The sequence below is a fragment of the Rhododendron vialii genome, chromosome 8a (genome assembly GCF_030253575.1).
Source record: "Rhododendron vialii isolate Sample 1 chromosome 8a, ASM3025357v1".
Classification (NCBI taxonomy): Eukaryota; Viridiplantae; Streptophyta; class Magnoliopsida; order Ericales; family Ericaceae; genus Rhododendron; species Rhododendron vialii.
In genome coordinates, this window is record NC_080564.1 from 19,066,247 (window position 1) to 19,073,568 (window position 7,322).

General features: G+C 40.2%; 1 long non-coding RNA gene across 1 annotated transcript; it reads left to right on the top strand.

Moving 5' to 3' along the window:
* The first annotated feature begins 1,380 nt into the window (after window positions 1-1,380).
* LOC131335734 (uncharacterized) lies at window positions 1,381-5,739 on the top strand. Its single transcript, XR_009202618.1, has 2 exons — window positions 1,381-1,673; window positions 5,089-5,739. It is a non-coding gene; the product is annotated as an uncharacterized LOC131335734 (long non-coding RNA).
* The last annotated feature ends 1,583 nt before the right edge of the window (window positions 5,740-7,322 follow it).

The window sequence follows — 7,322 nt, forward strand, 5'->3', positions numbered from 1 at the left end:
TCCAGCAAACGGAGAAAGGTACACAGGAAAGATCACGAAGAAAGCGATCCCCACACATCCAGGTTCCAACCATACATGAAATAGATTGGGGTTTGATAATAGCCTATTTTTGTTTAGCAAGTCTGACTTTCGATCGAGGAGGGAGGGGGGGGGGGGGGGGGGGGGGGGGGGCGAAAAAAGGAAAAAAAGGAATCGGGTCGGGTCGGACGGATTTGGATTTGCTTGACCCATATTCGATCTGATCCGTTTCAACCCGTTTACTTTTTGACTTATATTCGACTCGTCCATATTTGACCCGCGATCCGTTTCAATCCCCCAAACCTGCCCGTTTTCCATCTCTAATAATAGGTAATCCAGTATCACAACACCCCCGGATTGCCTAGAACTACATCAGTACCAAGCTTAAGTTTTGTTTGGGACACGTAGCATCGTGCCCTAAACTACAACGCTTAAGTTTTGTTTGGGACACGTAGCATCGTGCCCTAAACTACAACGCTGGTCTACGAAAGACCTGTGGCAACATACGGCATGACTTGACAGGGTATGCTCTAAACTGACATGAGACGAAGTGCTCATGAATTTCCAAAATTATTTTGGGCAAAAGAAACTTAAAGTGTCTAAGGCTGTTTGGAACTCAAGGAAAAGAAAGAAAAATTAAAAAAATTTCCATTCTATTGTTTCGTTGGAAGACAAAGAAAAGAAAATAGAAAAATTCAAGTTTAGTGAATTGTAAATTTTCTTTCTCATTTTCTGCCCATTATATTATATTTTCCTTAGGTTACAACCAGAGCCTAAATCATTTGTGGTCGAATGGGGTCGTGAACCGGTCCATGATCAGTTGGATTGAACAAATACGTAAAGAGAACTGGCAGATATGCATTCAATTTTTCATCTCACCCGCATGTCTGGGTGTAATCGAATCAGAAAGATAAAACGCTATTCCTCATTGGCAGATGCTTTACGTGACTGCCAATTCTAGCCTCCGCCTAAGATGTTTTAGAGCATCTCCAATCCATTTCCATTTCCTTCAAAATAGAAGATGGATGTAACACATTAAGGGGAGATTTTGTAATTTATTCCATTTTTTCTTCATTTTTTGTACTTTTTGGGAGAATCTTTGAGGGACCCATCGTCCTTTTTAGAGTTTGAAGGAATTTTGTACTCCAAATTTACTTTTGGTCCTCCATTTTTAGAGGACCAAATTTACTTTTGGAGGACTAAACTTTAAAAAGGACGGTGGGTCCCTCAAAAATTCTTCCAAAAAATACAAAAAGTGAAGAAAAAAGAGAATAAATTATAAAATCTTCCCTCAATGTGTCACATCCATCCTCTATTTTGGAGAAATAGAAAAATAGAGGTGGATTGGAGATGCTCTTAGAGCTCATTGATTCTTCGAGTTGAGAGAGAGAGAGAGAGAGAGAGAGAGAGAGAGAGACGATATAGACAGATCAAATTTTCCGAAACATTTAAGATCTGTTGTCGTTGGTCTCAATTGATCAACTCCTGATTCTTGTGATAATGGACAAGATAGGATGGGAAACAAGGTTCTACAACTGTAAACGGGAGTAGTATACTAGCTAGGTTAATTCTGATTCCTAGTCAAAACGGTGCTATTCTCGCAATTCAGACGAGATCTACTCGGAGGAGATATCTGAGTTACAAATTTTGCCCAGGTACGTAATCTAAAATTACTTGCAGAAATAAATATGTACTACATTTATAAATATAATTAGATCCATTATACTACTACTTACGTAGATCCGCTATAGAGACAAAGAGATGTCGTTGGCAGGGAGGGAGGGAGATCACCACGTTTTTTGGGTTTGCCTAGAACTATATAAAATAAAAAAAAACCCTAATACTTACTTGGCTCTGCGGATCTTGGACCATGGCTGTCCCTGAAAAAATTTATCACACAAGGAAACACCCCAAAAATAGGGAAAGAGAAAAACAGATATTATGCAAAACAAACAACAGAAAGAAAACTCAAACCATCTTTTTTGAACCAAGCCATAATTACATTACAGGTAAATGCGAGAAATTTTTTGGTGCTGAGCAGATATATCTCACGTGGTGTCCGCTCGGTACTCCTAAGTCGTTCGATGCACTTTTGGACGGTTTAGATTGAAACATTCTCTCTCTTCTCACCCCTCCTCTTTCTCTCTCTTTTTTCTCTTTCCAAATTCAAGCCGTCCAAAATCGCATCGGACGGCTCGGATATGTCGAGCGGAAACCACGTGGTACTGAAAAATTTCTCGATAAATTCGGGGGGGGGGGGGGGGGGGGGGGGGGGGGGGTGTTTTTTGTAACAGCGAAAAAGGAGTAAATTCAAAGATTAAAAGGAACTTGCACATGACAACAACACAACGAATGGTTAACATTCTATCACAATTGGCACCATACCTCCACGACAATCACATGCCACCCGAAGCCCCAACAAGGCTGGCAACCTAGTACACAACCCAAAAAGGAACAAGCACCAAAATCAACCTACTACCATCTACAAAGATGGGGACCATATATCGCATATATAGAGATATTTGTGTAATGGAGTTGCATCTAAATACCAGCATGTTCAGTTTTCTGCAAAAAAAAATCGACCGTCCATGTTTTTCATGGGGTCTAATGTCCAAATGCTAGGGGCAAATCCTCTTCACTTTTCTCAGGCTATTCTTCCTCCTCCTCCTCTCTAATGATCAAAACTTCCTACCTACTAGAGGATCGTAAGTAGCTAGGCCCGTCAAGGCATAAACCTGGTAGACTGCACTGCACACATAAATTTTAGGCATAGGGTAATTAACTTAACTTTGGCCCAAGCGCAACTTAAGGCATAGGGTAAGAAGCTGGAGAGTTATAGGTAAATACTGTCTTCACACATTACCCTAGAGACTCGAATCTGTGTCCTCCTAGTCACCAAATCACTTGGAATTAGGCAATTTACTACTACTTACCAGCACTTGCGTTGAGAGGAGTTTATCATAACCTAACTTCCAAGTAACGGCCAAAATTTGATACTCCATTTGATATATATTCCTATTTCAATAATGTTTACACGCTTATACCTGATCAATATAACACAAACTACCATTCCGCACGACTAACACCAATACATGGTTGATACCATAACTTAGAAACCAGGACCATCACCTTACAATACAACAAGATGAGCTTTACCCTTATCCCATGACTCTCCACCAATGATAAGACACATACGTACAGTAACTTGAAAGGCAGCTAGAAAGAGAAACTAGACAAAGAACGAAACCTATTACTGCACACAGAGAGTGACGACAATGATTAATTGGGTGCCTTTAGAGTCACAGAATGGCAATGAAAATTCGTTATGTACTTGTGTGTTGTTTTTGATGACTGCTCCAAAGCTATGGTGAGAAGTGGGGACCAACCCAATAGAGAAGTAAACGTGCAACTCATTCAACCAAAGGCAGAAAGAAGCTATCATGTCATGTGGCTCCATTTCCATCTCCATTTTCTTGAGCAAATGAAAAAGTACTTCTTCTTCTTCTTTTTTTTGAAGTGTTGAGTTTGACACAATGCAAGAAATATCATTGCTATCAACAAATTTTTGTGCTGTTGTCAATATTCATGCACCTTATCCTTATCCCTGTCGGGGTCTCTACCATTCCCAAACTCCTTTTATGGAGGACCACAAAAAAATAGACCCCCACACCAATCAGAGGGAAGCACCAACAAGGTTCGGACACAAATACGCGATATCTAGATGGTACGGACATTAGACGTGATATCTAGATAGTGCGGACACAAATAAGTGACACAAGTTAAATGAGCAGACACTGAGAATTTCAAACAACCATAGGAAACGACATGACACTGTCATGTTAAAGCTGCAATTAAACTTCACGAAGTTTTCTATGATGTATGTGTGAAGAGTTATTGGAGAGAATGAATAAAATGCAAAGAAATGAAAATGGAAATTACAAAGACAAAGAGATATGTACACACACATATATGTATTTTTTATGCATATTCGTACTTAAACACTATTTTATCAACCATACAAGTCCCTCTGAATTAAATTCCATCGCGCCATAGATCATATATTTGTGTCTTTAAAGTTCAAGGACCAACAGAATAAAAGAATGCCCACAAATTTCGTGTCGAGTCGGGTCCTAGACATGACACTCCACCTTCTTACAATGGTACATGCTTTTTAGGACGTTATATATAAAGACGGATAGCCAAAGGTTAGCAAAGAAACATGCAAGTACAGCCAACTCAAGTTTCAACAATAAGATTAGGAGGTGGTGATTATTGTAGTGGTAGAATTTATCAAGAAAATGTGGCAATCTGTGGCCTAGGATTTTGGTTGAGTGGTACAGCTAGCTATTCCTCATATTTCGTAACATTAATTGAAAAGCACTCCAATAATTAATTTAATTTGAAATAACAATATGTACTCATTTCTTACAACTTTAATCCACAAAATTTTCTTTATTTTTTTTTGTTACACTCAAAGAACGTAAACAATGAAGAGTATGAGAACAAAATAACAAGAAGAGTAAACAGATCGAATAAAGAACCAAAGTGGAAACATACCAATAAACTCTCATCAAATGATACGTAGAGGGATACATTATGTATGAAAGAATTCATAATAAGACAAGAATTGAAAGAGTACTGCAGTAGATGAGTTTGATGAAAGATGATCGATCGGCTTTTAAGAACTTAGGAAGAAAATATAAAAGGGTTCATTGAAAGACATCATAGAAATCGTGGAGTACACAATAGCTATAGATCGTTGAGTGGAGTCACGTGCCTCCACCGACTCCTAAACTAAATTTGCCACCGGTGACGATGACTTTTGAAATTACGAAGAGTGTTTTGGTCTAATAACTATATATGTTTTGGACTTTTAGGGTTGAGTGATTAGTATTTTTGTAATTTTATTTCTAAAGAGTGTTTGAATTTGTCTGCAATTTTATTTCCCTGCCAACATCATATGGTATCGGAGCATAGGTCGGGAATCCTGGCCAAAATCGATTCCACTGTATAATTCTATACCCCATAAACGAAAGTATACCCTGTTTGTTTTTTGTTTTGTGTTTTCAGACCCATTTGTGCCTGATAATTGAAGTGTGAGAAGTGAGTTAGCTCATGTGTGTACCCAAGTCTACGGCGAGGTGGAGAAAGCCCCAGGAGAGAGGGAAGAACAACATGAGGTTGTTTAGTGAGACAGATCGAAGCAGGATACACAATACGTTTGTTGTTTTTTGCTAACCGATCGATACAATACGTTTGTTCTGCACAAATGAGAACATCATGTGGATGCTTGGAGTGAGAGGAGAAGAAGATAACAAGTAGTGAATGGAAGCGTAAGGGGGCATGATGGAAATATAAGGTTTGATTAGTAGTGAATGGGATATGCATGGTTGGATTAGAGCTGATGAGTGGGTCAAGGGTGTCTTCAGGCAGTGGTTGAGTTTTGGTGCCTTATGAAGATGACAACATAAATGATTATGCAGGGTATCTCTGGCATAATTGTGTATGTTGAATGATTTATGCTTGGCTGCCTTTTAATTTGCAGTCTTTCATTTCCAAGAGGAATTAACGGGATTGCATTGTTATTTTGGGTGGTTTATTTTTTATTTTTTTTCCCTTTTCATATGCCCCACCCCTTTTTTGATGTACCCTTGTCGAGTTTTATTTATAAACTTTTTTTTTTTTTTTTTGGTCATCAATAAAAAATAATGCTTTGGATAAGTTCATTCGTTACAAGAATGAAGTTGAGAATTAACTTAACAAAATATTAAGGTGTTAAAAAGTGACAGAGGTAGTTAATACGAATTTTCGTTTGCTAATAAGATATGTGCCCAACATATATAGAATTCTTCACCAAACCACTGCAACTTATGTACTTCAACAAAACGGATTCGCTTAACAAAAAAATTCGTACCTTAAAGAAAATGATGAGCCATATGTTGAAAAGTTGTGAATTACTGCTACATAAAACATGTGAAGATAGAGAAGCAATCTTCTCTTGTAATTATATCTTTAAATAAATAAGGTACTGTTTCGGCTCCGAAGTAACTCAAGGACTGAGCGGGCGTGCCAGGATTTGTCGCGTCCAACGTAAAGGACTGAGTGCCCCTTTTCTGACTTCGAATCTGTGAGGGCGATAGTGCTGCAACGTGTCAAGGATCTGATGGCCTGGTGAGAGGCGCTTCATTTCCGCGCACCCCTTCGAATCTTCCCTATAAAAGGGGTGGTTGGAGAACAGAAGACACTTTTCTTCTCTCTCTTTTCTGCTCCATCGCTGCCACCACTGTTCTTCGTATTCGATCGAGTCTCCAAGCTATTTGGCAGTAAATCTTCTCACGAATCTCAGGTATATTGATCTCCTTACGCTAATCTTCAGTTTTTAGGCATTTTTTCCACGTTTTTCATCGCTTTTTGAGTGTGTTGAGGCGGAGATGCTGTCTACCGTCGTCTGAAGCGTGGCTGTGCACTGTTCATGGCACTATTGATGTTCTTCCCGACGTGTATATTCTTCCCGAGGCGTATCTCCTTTTTTTTTGGGTAAAAGAGGCGTATCTCTTTCCCAAGGCTATTGAGACAATTCGCGGCCCCAGGTGTTCTTCCCGAGGAAGGATATCCTATTGTTGCCCATGACCTAGAGGTTCCAAAGAGTGATGACCATCCCGTCCCGAGCGTTAGATCTTTTTCCCCTAAGCATGTAGCTAACGGGTCTTGCATATCCCTTTTCGCTAGGTAGGGACGAATGGTCATTGAGGTCTCCTTGGACAGTTCTAGCAGCTCTACCTACTCTCCAATTATCGACGAGTAGATACGTGAGTCTTCGGCTCCGAGCGTTCTACCGAACTACCGAACTCTGCTCGATTTTATTAAGCCCTTTAACCCTCTGAGAGCCTCGTGCCCAGTTACATCATTTGATCCTCGTGAGATGGAGACTCCCAGCACCTCAAATCAAGGACCGGGGCCTTTTGCGAATTCCCCCGAGGAGGTTCGAGGATGCAGAAGGGCAGTGAGATTGTGCCTTACCAAAACCAATTCTTCAGCGATGCATCGGGCGCCTATGAAGAATTTAGGAGGGTCTAGCATTCCTCTAGACGTCCAAATTCGGCTGATACCAACCACCGACCCCTGCCGACTACAGCACCACCCAGGGGAGTTGATCTTCCCTCTTATGGCTATCACCGAGGGCGGAATTAGTTTCCCCTTCACCAATTCATGTTTCGGGTGCTTCGGACCCTATTGCTTACCTCCTCCTAGCTCACGGTTAACTCTTACCAGGTCATCATGAGCACCATAGAGCTGAGGAGGCA